This window comes from Mauremys reevesii, linkage group 7 (genome assembly GCF_016161935.1).
Source record: "Mauremys reevesii isolate NIE-2019 linkage group 7, ASM1616193v1, whole genome shotgun sequence".
NCBI classification, from domain to species: domain Eukaryota; kingdom Metazoa; phylum Chordata; order Testudines; family Geoemydidae; genus Mauremys; species Mauremys reevesii.
Window position 1 is genome coordinate 23,394,644 of NC_052629.1, and position 12,018 is coordinate 23,406,661.

The 12,018-nt window shown below is 37.5% G+C and overlaps 1 long non-coding RNA gene across 1 annotated transcript; it reads left to right on the forward strand.

Moving 5' to 3' along the window:
- The first annotated feature begins 1,319 nt into the window (after positions 1–1,319).
- LOC120369397 lies at positions 1,320–9,512 on the forward strand. Its single transcript, XR_005583147.1, has 3 exons — positions 1,320–1,423; positions 5,495–5,688; positions 8,451–9,512. It is a non-coding gene; the product is annotated as an uncharacterized LOC120369397 (long non-coding RNA).
- Positions 9,513–12,018: the final 2,506 nt, after the last annotated feature.

The window sequence follows — 12,018 nt, forward strand, 5'->3', positions numbered from 1 at the left end:
AACATTTTATCTTATTTTCTATCTAGATCAAAGTCTCCTTTTTGTGCAGTAATGAAACAGTTTGATATTTTGAACAATACAATAAGATAAGCGCTCGGTATACTAAGTAGAGGAACATCTGTTTTCAATATCCACTTGCGCCCTGCCCCGGAATAATTTTTCTAGGATATTGAAAACAGCTGCTCCTCTAATTATTATACTGAGTGCCCCTTTCCAGCTGTCTTGTCTGACTGCTTTCTTTCTGTATTTTTAATTACTTTTGTGTGAACAAGTCTCCCACTCTTACAAGTGGAAACACTGAACAGTAAGATCACAGTAACTGTTGTGTGATCTTACATGGGTCCAGAAAACGGACGTTTTCTGTAGTACTAAAATGCTGAAAGCAGAGTGTTGGCTGGAACACAAAAAGTTAAATCAGTGTGAGGAAGAAAGGAGCACAAGAGAAGGATATACATGAGGAATGGGACATTTATTGAAGTGATGACATTTCTAATAAGAAATGAATGAATAAAGGATTTTTTGGTTCACTGGCAATTTTGGAAAAAAAAATTCAGGTCAACCCAAAAGCAACATTTTTCAAAACTTGGTGAATCAAAAAGAGAAATATTTTTGGGTTATACAAAATGATTCACTTGATCCAAAATTAAATATTTTGTTTAAATTTTGAGGTTTTTTTTAACCATTTTGGCTTTTAAAAGAAACTTTGACATTAAAAGTTGTTTTGAATAAAAAAAGAAATGTTTTCTAAATGAAATGTTTATATGAAACATATGAACTTGTTTGAATTTTTTTAAAACACAAAATGGGTAAATCAGCACTAATTCGTAATATGTTTTAGTGTTGCCGAATCTGCATTTTTCACCCCATAAAAAAGTTTTCGCCAAAAATTTTCACCCACCTCTATTCTTAATGAAGGTTACATTGTGACAACAGTATATATTACATTGCAAATTGAACTGAGGGTAGCTTCAGCAACACCTAGGAAGAACTTCCTTCTGTGGATCCATGTCACTGGATCACTGGTGAGACGCATTCAGATTCCCAATGGTTGTAGAGTGGGAGTTTCTGGGTTTCAAGAACTCTGAACACTGTTCTCTGAGTGAATGAATTGCTCAGCCATGATAATGTTAGCAGACCACTCATCAAACAGCTGCAGGAGCTGGTGCACATCAGGGTGTCCCATCTCTCTCCCTGCCCCTCCCCCACATTTCAAGACGATGACTCAGTTTGTTCCAGACCTTAAATTTAAAAAAAAAATGGAAAAAAACAACATCTTGCACAGAAACAAGATGCTCACTTATTTTCCTAACAGGATGGAGAAGCCTTTGGGGGATCTTGAAAGCATCTACAGCCAGAAGGCATGTGTGAGATGCATCAGGAAATCAGTATCTTGTAGCTTCCCCACATGACAGACTCTGGCAGTGTAAGTCAATAATTATGTTTTAAAAATTGTTGTAGCAAGTATGTAGGAAACCTAAAACTGGGGAGAGATTAGAGTAGTTATGATTTCTGAAATAATTAAGTAAGCGTTTTCACAAGTATTTCAAGCTGGTTTACTAATATGACTGACATATAGCTAGTTGTTGAATACACCTGGATTACCGAAGGACTGCAGAGATTAATTTTCCAAAACCTTCGATTAATTTCCTTTGGTGGAAATTCCCTTTAAAGGAACTCCTTTGTTGTCTCATTGCTTCCTATTTAAGGACACTAAAATTATTTTTCTATTATTTCAATCTCTTTTTATTTTGTATTTTCCCCTTCTCACTAGCCTGTGAGTAGCACATGGGGTATGCAACTTGTGAGAAAAAGGCTCAAACAGATGCTGATGTGTAATGGGAATAAATGTTTTGTTTTATGAGAAATGTTTGAGGCAATGTTCTTGTCTCCCACAAGTGAAAATTCCCCTTCCGTAACCTATGACTTGTAGTCTTAGTTGCTGGGGCTGTAGATCTACCATCTCAGTCCCATAAGAAAATTGGTGATGTATCAGGTATTTGATCAAATATATTTGTTTAATCTGGATATCTATACCCTGATCATCACTGTAGTATATGAGGACAAGTGGAGGTGGTATAGCCTTAAATATTGGTGAAATATATTATTCAGAAAGAAAGAAAGAAAGAGAGAAAGGAAAAAGTGCAGGTCTATATGCCAAATTGTTCAAGCTGAGAAAGAAATAAAAGGTAGTGAATCTGGAGTATGAGCTATCAATGCTTATTGTCATGAATATCGTCAGATGGCTTGTTGAGAGATACTATATATTTATATTTTAATACTCCAGGAGGGCCCCAATCAGGATCTGGGTTCCACTGCGTCACGTGCTATACAAATTCTGATCCTTAAAGAGTTTACCCTCTAAGAAGACAAACAACATATGGAGGGTGGGGTATGATTAAAAGATGTATACTTTTTATATGAGTGCACTTAAAATTATACCACTCATCAATAACCTGGGGAACTCATTTCTATAAGATATAATTGAAGCTCAGATCTTAGTAGGATTCATAAAAGGCTTATATATTTATATGGATAACAAGAACACATATTAGGATAAACAAATATTTTAGAAGGGATATATATAAACCCTCATGTTTCAGGATATAAAACAACAACTAATTGATAGGGATTAGGTGAAAATGTACTCTTAGGTTGGGTAACTCTATAATTGTCTGATATGGGATTTCTTACATCTGCTTTTGAAATGTCTGGTTCTGGCCATTATTGCAGATAAGATACGGGACAAGGTGGACATCACATGAGACCTGCAATAGTAATGTTCCCAGTGGAATTTCCTATTTCAATTGTATCTCTGGAATTAGTAGAATCTTTCATATCAGGGGAGTTCTTGCATGTGGTTAGTTACATAGACGCAATTACTTTTTTATAAAAAAAAATACAAATAGCTAAAATAGGTGTTGATTATCCTCCTATTCCTCTCATCCTAGCCACCATCAATTGGGTGATTACTTACAGATATCACAGCAGACATTGGTCTTGAGGAGACTCTGAAAGCAGAGAAGATTCTATAGAACAAGGGAGGAATTCCATCTCATAGGGTAGCATGGAAAAAGGTACCGAGATAGTTGTGTAAGAAATGGACAAATAGGTGATCAATGCTGGCACCGTTGCTGAGGGATGCAAGGGCAGGGCCATGGCATGAGAGAGACAGTGATGGGACAAGTCGGAAACAACAAGAGTTTTGAAGAACAAGAACAAGAACAAGAAGCTTGAAGTTAATGTGGCGGAAAAGGGGAGCCAGTGGAAGCATTCAAAGAAGGGATGGGTATGGTAACATCAATGGGCAACAAAAGTGATATTAGCAAACATATTTTAAATGGATTCAAGGAGGTCTCTTGTGGTTAGCTGGGTAATCAACTGGTCAGAATAAAAAGGGGTGGATCTTAGAAATGTTATGAAGGAATCAGTGGCAAAATTCTGGTACTAATTCGGGATCAGTAGTGACCACCCAGCTTACAGAATGGTAGTATTATCAGCAGTGACCATGAATGCTGGGAATAGGGAAGCTTGGGAAGAAAGATCAGGAGATGAGTTCTGGCCAAGCCAAGTTTAAATTGGCATCAGAATGTCCAGGAACAGATATCAGAGAGACGGACATAGATGCAGTATTGGGTGGAGAGAGACAAGCTGGGAATGGAGATGTACATCTATGTAACAATGGAAATTAAAGCTATCAGAATGTGGGAGAGTGGAGGGGGAAGATTCACTATAAGAGATACTGAAGGATCAGCAAAAGAGGGCTAAAGGAGAACAAGGTGAGGACAGAAGCATGAAAGCCAATAGGGGAGAAGATTTTAAGAGGGTGTGATTAACAGTGTCAAGAGAAGACTTAGAGGTCAAAGAGGATGAGGATGGAATACAAGAGTTGGGATTTAGCCAAGGAGTGGTAGGTTAGTGAAGTCACCACTGAAGGGAAATTAAACACAAAGATGTAAATAGGTGTTTTCTTTGATTTTTTTTTTCTGGGGGACTATGGGAGACTTAGCCTTAATTTTCTTGAGAGAAGGGCTCTTTTCACTGATTCACTGAACAATTAAATTCTGTCTTAAGGCATTTTGGGGCATATTTTAAAACAACCAGCACGAAAAAATGTTGTGTAATCCTGTTATCTGAAAGCAAAGTTTTCAAATCACTATGATCTGAATAATAAACTTTTATAGGGGATCTGTTAACCCAGAAGGAGGTAGATGAGTAAGTTTATATCAACAGAAAAGAGCTGCCAAAGCAATACTCTCTGGTGGAAAGGGAATATTTGACCGTAAGATGAACAGTGGAAGTGAATCAATGAAAAATGCTAATTGTTGATCACAACCTTTGGTTAACATGACTAAACAGAACAAAGGTCCTATATGCAAGTGATTGTGTCTTATGCTGCAGCCATATGGTTTTAAGTGGTGCAGCAGTAAGGTGAATTAGTACAAGGCACAAGCTTTCTTTATCTAGAAATGGAGAAGTTTAAAGTAGGAATTAAAATAAAAATGTGGCTTTAATGGGTATTTGAGCACTGACATCATTACTTTCCTCTTACATTCCATTCTGTTTGTACCATTCTACTTGCTATTCATTCTAGGATCTCCAAGTGCTTCATAAACATTAATTGATTAAAGTTTCAAAACTGTGAGATAAGCATTGTAAGTAATTAAAAAGTAGAGAGTAATAGTTACCAGGCTTAACATTCCTCTCTCTTTCTCTCGTAGCAATGGCAGTCATTTTAATGTAGTTTGATTATGGCTATGCCAAATTAGAGCAGACTTTTATAGGCCTTGAAGTGTCTGTGTAGACAAAGTAACATTTAATTTGCAAGGTTATGCTTTGAAACCTTTTAAAGACTTGTTAGGGTTTTTATATGTTTGTAAGGCTTGCAGAATTGCATGCTTACATTTGAATGTGCCTCACCTAGATAAGCACCCTATATATGCAGGCACGAAGCCAGTTATTGGTGCATAATTCAGGCAAGTGCAAATGCATGCATGTATTACACATGCCTAATGTTGAAAATTAGGCCCTATGTCCACAGTTTATGTACAGAGAAATGGTTAGTCTGGTTAAAATATTTATTATCATGGGTAGGAGATAGTTTTAGAAACCTATTGCATAGGGTAAGAGGCCCATAATTCCCATTATGAATGCTAAACTATATAAACATATGATTATAAGGAACCTCTATTTGAATTATTGAATATCTTCTGAAGCTTCTCAGTTTAGAATTGTTGTTTTCTTGTTTTCTTTTGGAGGGAAAAAATCCTCAATCCTGAAATAGGGAAGAGGAAATTATCATTATTTATTTGTAATATATAGTGCCTGACTGAGCTTGTACATTGTGCCAGGTGCTGTACATATACATAGTAAAAGAATGTTTCTGCCCTAAACAGTTTATAATCTAAATCAGGGGTCGGCAGCCTTTGAGAAGTGGTGTGCCAAGTCTTCATTAATTTAAGGTTTCATGTGCCAGTAATGCATTTTACATTTACAGGGGCCGGCGGATGGAACTCCAGACCAGCAGCATGGGCAGTGGACTGAACCCCAGACCGGCAACGGGCTGAGTGGGGCCGGTGGCTGGGATCCCAGCTGACAGCAGAGTGCCACTAAAAATCAACTTGCGTGCCGCCTTTGGCACGTGTGCCGCCGGTTGCCAACCCCTGATCTAAATAGACAAGACAGAGAAAGGTGAGAGGTAGGGAAGTTTTATTATCCTAGTTTTACAGGTGAGGAACAGAGAGATTACATGACTTGTCCAAAGACAGACCAGGTGGGTTTTTATTGGATCAACTTCTGTTGGTGAGAAAGACAAGCTTTTGAGCCACACTGAGCTCCTCTTCAGGTCTGAGAAAGGAACTCCCAGCATCACAGCAAAATGCAAGGTGGAACAGATTGTTTAGCATAAGTAATTAGCACATATTGTATTATGATGTGGAACACAGTAGTTCTGCTGGCCCATAATTTGTTAGCAATTCAGAATTCCTGATTATATTTATCATTCTATTATATCTGCTGTGCATTATGCTATTAAAGCTGACATGATTGGTCACATAGATCATGTGATATACTTGTGTTCTCTGATGAGATTAGTGTAACACGTAGATTCAGAATTCCAACGTGAATAGTCACATTTACAAATTCACACTTGGCTTTCTGGAAGCATTTTGTAATGTGTAATGGGGGGAGGGATAGCTCAAGTGGTTTAAGCATTGGCCTGCTAAACCCAGGGTTGTGAGTTCAATCCTTGAATGGGCCATTTGGGGATTGGTCCTGCTTTGAGCAGGGGGTTGGACTAGATGATCTCTTGAAGTCCCTTCCAACCCTAATAATCTATGATAAGCAGCAATCTATGAACATTAACTTTGTTATTTCTGTGAAGCTTCCTGCCTGTAAACTCATCTTGTAGAATATTTATGGAAGTTGAACATATCAAAAGTAGAAAATGTGGTGAATCATCTGAAAGTTCAGATGAATGTGTGGAATTTTTTGCAGCTTTAGTCCACCTTGATGTTTAAGAATAGACATTTTTATAACCCTTTTAGGATACATTTATTCTCCATATTTACTGGAAAAAATAAACTATTACTCTTTGTTGTCCTAGAATGCTTGTGAGAACAGAGTCAGGAACCGATTTTGGGAACTGCATTGACTATTTCTAAGGAAAAGGCCATTCATTTATTGTCAAACCCGGTCAATGATTTAGTGTCCAAGTCAGGACAGTTAAAAGAGTGGAGTTGCTCTATTGCTGTAGTGTTGGTCTGAGCAGCTTCAGGTGATAAGTGTGAACTTTGGTGCATCAAACAGGCCAAAGAGAAAATTATTGGGTACGTTTCTTTGTTCAGTGTTCACAGGCACTGTTGTTTTCATCTTTCATGTCAGAGTCTCTTTTTTCTCTCTGTTAGCTAATGGTGAATATCACAATGTCAAACAGCTCTTTTCTCTTTGCCCATCTCCTCCATTCAGTTGCCCCTGGGCCCCTTTACCCCTTATCCAGCTTATGGCTATTCTTTTCATTTAATCAAAACCAAGTGAGTGAACCTATGCTCACCATGATCATATAGCACTCACCCTGCATTCTCAACATTTGCTGCTACACATTGACAAATAGATTTTAGTTAGCAATCTTGGTTTTAAAGCCCTAAACTGTTTGTACTCTAGACCTCCTCCTTGAACCTTATGCCAGTAGATATCTGCTCTCAAACATCATCTGTCTTTTAAGAATATAACCATTACATGTGAAGTTGTCTTTTTGTGGTGTGTCCTAGTGTTGGGGCATACCCTTCCTCCCATCTTGACATCTATCTTAGTCCATCTCTCCCTGTTTTGGCAAATCAAAACAACTTAAAGCTTTTTATTAAAAATGTAAGTATTTATTATTATTTGAGTGCTCTTCATGGTAGAAAAGAAACAGGAATTGGAAGTATTGACTTGAAAGGGGATTACTTATGGAGGGCACTGGACACAGACTGATGCTTTAGGTCTCCCAGGTATTCTAAACACAGCCACACAGGTGGAGAGGGTAAACCAGGATGTAAGACCCCCCCAGTGGCAAAAAGTGGGCCTGGGGGGAGAGTGCAGATGCAATCCTGTCAGGGGACCCACAGAAGGCCAAACCAATCTGAAAAGTGAGTGGCATGGGGCAGATTTGCTGCATGTGTTGTGCTAATTCAGATACATCTCCTGGTAGGAAAATAGTGGTGGAAACAGCCCATGGGTGAGTCCCAGCTCAATAATGCAGTGGCTTTCTCTGAACCTCTAGGATACTGGCCCAGTACATTTATCTGGGTAGTGTTTTAAGCTACATAACTAATACATTGAGTTGCTTGTTGTCTACTCCAGCTGGCATGAATATGGCACATGTTTATGCCTTCTAGATTAGACTAGTAATTGAATGTATTGGTTATGTAGTTTAAAATCCTGTTCTTGTTTCTGACAGGCAGCTTGGAAAAGCTGCTGATTCTTTGTCACCCCTTTTTGTGAATAGTTATTAAAGAACAACAGACAGTTGTCTTTACCGGTCTCTGGCTTCCTAAAACTCCCCATAGACTAATAAATACACTTCAAGGTGAAGAAGAATACTTAATAATTTGGAAGATGTAAATAAAAATCATGTTATTTATTAATATTGCTTCTTTGAAAGCTGCCTTTACTTGTAACTCTGAGTGACATGACAATACACTTATCATCCTGTGCAAAATTAAATATGACAAAGAATGGTAAAATTTGCAGTTGTATGTTGTCAGGAAAGGATATATTTAAATTCTGTAGGTAATATGGTCAGTAATTTTTAAAAAAGTGAAAAAATTGCATGTATTGTAGAACAGATCGTGATTCTAATTACTCTTGCCATGGAAAAGATATGACCAAATTAAATTAATACATAAGAGACTTGTTTCGTTCAGCTCCTGCAGTAACAACTACTGTTCCTTGAAAGACCTTTCTTTTTACAGATCCCCTTATCTGAAAAGGTTTACTGTGTCTTCATGCAAGTAGTTGTCATGCTTTAGAAAAATCACAAGAAGCAAAAAGTCAGAATTGTCAGTTCAGAAGACACTGGTTGTTCCACTGGGTAAAACTGAGAAAGCAATGCTGGCAAATGATCTTTAGGAGGAGGAAAAAAAGAAAAAAGAAAAAAAGATGGAAACAGCAGCAGAATGAAGATAAAAAGGGTTGCAGGCTTTATTCTCATTGATGGTTGGCAACGGGAAATCTGTTGGAGAAGAAGAAGAATATCTGATAGGTCATCTGTTGTGTAATGAAGAATAGAAGACAGAAGACAAGCTAGGGGAAGCAAGGTGATTCCAAACCTCAGAGGAATGTAAGATCTTATGAGAAAAACATGAAAGCAATACCTTTATAAACTGACCAAATTTAATTTACTATCAACGAGCCTTGTAAGACAGCAAGCTGACAAAATCCATTTATAATGTTATGGGTGAAACTGAAGACATGCATTTTTCTCTTGTGGAATCATTTTATTATGTATTTGTTTCTTTTTTGTACGGGTCTTCTGATTAAAAATTACCACTAAGATGTCAAATATTTCCTTGTCCTATGATATCCAAGCTTAGTTATCCAATATCTTATCTTGACTATCCATCTTCTTTAGTCAAAAGAAAACGTGTTTTCAAAGGATAAACAAAACCAGATTAATATGCTATCATTTATTATGCGCCATTTCCAGTGAAACATCTATATTGTGCTGTTGCATATGTTACTTAAGAAATATTGTAGTCGTCAGTGTGTTTGTAGCAATTTTTTTAATACTTGGCCTTTATGATGAGTGAATATAATAGCAAACATATTTGTGATTACAAATGGAAATTCAAGAAGTGGTCTGCATGCAGCATTAGTTTGCTTTTAAATTTCTAACACATTTAAGGATGTCATAATTGGATTCTTTATATTGATAAAAGCACTTGGATTAGCTGTAATAACATTGGATTTGCATTGCACTGTTGGAATGCTTTAAATATTTAAGATCCAATACAAGGTTATGTGTCCTATGACTTGCTGTGCAAAAATGCTAAAGGGACACACATTACTTTTAACAGGTTGATTAAAGTATTTTTAAAGAGACATGTTTTAAATTTTTCCATCTTTTAAAGCATTTGGTATTTCTGAAGCCTGCTTCAAGGTAAATTTTGTCATGTGCCTGCCATTCTACTGTGTAGCCTGCTCAATGCATTGGGGGCCAAGGGAGAGATTTTTCATATTCACAATTTGTACCTTTGAAACACGCTCCTCAAAAATCCTCCTCAAAGCGCCATGTTCCTCTCTAGGTCCATGCACAGAGAGGAATCTGCACCCTCTGAAAGGAGGAATTCTCTGAGATTTGCAGTCTATTTCTGGAGGTGGCAGGGTGGAGGAACTGTCTGAGCGTCTTCAGATTCTCTCCCACATGGGCCTTCAGGGGAAAACAGCACAAATTAATAGAGAGACTGAATTTAACAGAGCCTTATCAATACACTTAGGCTGCATTAATTTGCACTGCTTCCACCTCTGCGCTTTGGAGAGTGGCTAGATTTCTTGGAGCACTTCAAAGGATAGCTTCCACAGGAGTTATGTTCTCCAGTAGTCATCAGGAGACAATGTGGTCTAGCAGTAAGCAATGGAGATAAGGGGCAAGTGTGGGGATATCCCTTACCTGTGGCAGATCCCTGAAATCCACACATCTTGTGGGATCCATGGATTACAGATGTCTTACTTCTGCAGTTGATAGAATTTGAGATGAGGAGACATTCCTCTTCCATGCCCAGTGGAAAAATGAATAGGAAACACATATGAGCTAATCCTGTACAGGGGAGAATGGGAACTTCAGTATTTACTCACTATACTGGACTGAACTAAACTGAAGGGCTAAAATGCCTTTATCTAGGATTTACCTCTGAAAGAAGGTGCAGGGGTTCAATGCAGATCATAAAACTGATAACACACAGCATAGCAAGAGTCTTAGAGCTAAAAATAAAATTAATTATAACTTTTATACAAAATAAGGTAGAGAATTGCCAATACCCATATTTTAATGTTGCAAATATATACTGAACTAAAACGAATTTTTTAAAAAAATCAACTATTATGCTTTAATGTGGGATTTTCTTTTGCCAGAATCATTGTTGTGTCAACACAAAAGAAACATGTTTGAACATTTTAATTTTATGTAATCATATTGTGGAGATCTAATATAAAAATGATTTAGGCTAAATGGCTTGGTGATCGTGCTATAATATATATTTTACTTTATCTGCTTTTCCTGCCTTAAAGTAAGAAGATTAAGGATGGGGTTTTTTTGGCTATAAATCAGGATTAAAGTTACATTTTGTAGTTTGAGCCAGCAAAACTTCCAAATTGCTCAGCTCAAATTCTTTACTCTCACTGCACAGGCCAAAATATTAACAGTTATACTTAAAATGTATCAGAGGGGTAGCCGTGTTAGTCTGGTTCCGTAGAAGCAGCAAAGAATCCTGTAGCACCTTATAGACTAACAGATGTTTTGCAGCATGAGCTTTCGTGGGTGAATACCCACTTCTTCGGATGCAAAACGGAAGAAGTGGGTATTCACCCACGAAAGCTCATGCTGCAAAACGTCTGTTAGTCTATAAGGTGCCACAGGATTCTTTGCTACTTAAAATGTAGATAAATAAAAAAAAAAGAGCCTATAACACCAATAGAAAAATCAGAACTTTGTCTTTTCTTTTGTCTGCATAATATTCCTGCTGTGACAGAAAGAACATGCTCCTTATCTTCATAACTACTGTGTGTTCTCAGTGCTGTTCAGGTCATGTTGTCTTGTTTCACATGTATTTGTATTGAATCAGAGAGCTTCACCTTCACCATACATCTAATAAAATCAGTGCCAAGATGCGCCCATTATTTTTTAAAGGAATGTGATTAAGTTTTCCTTCCTAAAATTCCAGTGGGCAATGAATTAAAACTGACAACTCAGTATAGAGTGAGAATGAGAAAATAAAATATACAAAACATTGCTAATGATCAGCTCTTGAAAAATGTACCGAACATGTACTACCCAGGGAACTAGAGTCATCAGCTGATGATACAAAAGATGGGGGTATTCCTGGGTAGCGCAGGATGGAGCCCAAGGACCACATTTTTCCAATAAAAGTTCTTTAGCAAACTTGTTTGCTAAAACATTTTTGTAAAAGAAGCAACAACCTTTTAAAACAGAATGTAATTAAATTCCTAGATACTAATCTCATTAATCAACCATCCTGATGTTTATGTGCCAAGGGAACTCTCATCTCCCGGGGCAAGGTAAATGAGATCCTAATGTTAGGACTGAGGTTTTACCTGTCTTCATCGTAGTTCCTCAGTTATTCCTTTCTACCCCTAGCTACTCCCTGCTCCCCACCAACCTTCACTGTATAACTCTGCATGTGGCATTTCCTTCCCAGTGGAGATGATGGGCTGTTATAGAACGAGGTCTTAAAGTGACACAGGCCTCTATATAGTGCTAAGCACACTGTCAGCACTCACTACATTTTAATAATTAATAGTACC